Raw genomic sequence first — 567 nt, 5'->3', positions numbered from 1 at the left:
AAGTGAAAAGTGAAAGTGAAGTCGCTCAGTCGTGTCCAACTCTTTGCAACCCCATGGACTGCAGCCTACCAGGCTCCTCTGTCCATGGGATTTTCCAGGCAAGAGTACTGGAGTGGGGTGCCATTGCCTTCTCGATCACATTGTCTGGTGGAGATAAATAATGCATTCTTTTATAGCCACTGACTTGGTGAGAACAGTAATGGGAATGCAATCAAAGGACTTTTCATTTTGGTGTCTTCCTTCTGTAATTCCTGTTGATTGATATTCTCTCTTCACCTGAGCCCCTAAAGGCATTGTTTCCAATAAAGCACAGACTGAATGGACTGTTTTATATCTCATTAAGGGTAAACTGGGGTCTTCTCTGTTGGCTCAGATGGTAAAAAATCCATCTGGAGTGCAGGAAACCCAGATTTGATCCCTGGGTTGGGAAGATCTCCCAGAGAAAGGAATGGCAACCTACTCTAGTATTCTTGCCTGGAGAATCCCATTGTTAGAGGAGCCTGGCAGGCTACAGTCTTTGGGGTCGCAAAGAGTTGGATACGACTGAATAACATTAACTGGCTAACT

This window comes from Bison bison, unplaced genomic scaffold (assembly GCF_000754665.1).
Source record: "Bison bison bison isolate TAMUID 2011002044 unplaced genomic scaffold, Bison_UMD1.0 scf7180017864383, whole genome shotgun sequence".
NCBI lineage: Eukaryota > Metazoa > Chordata > Mammalia > Artiodactyla > Bovidae > Bison > Bison bison.
The sequence above is the reverse complement of the archived record's forward strand: the minus strand, read 5'-3'. Positions refer to the sequence as shown.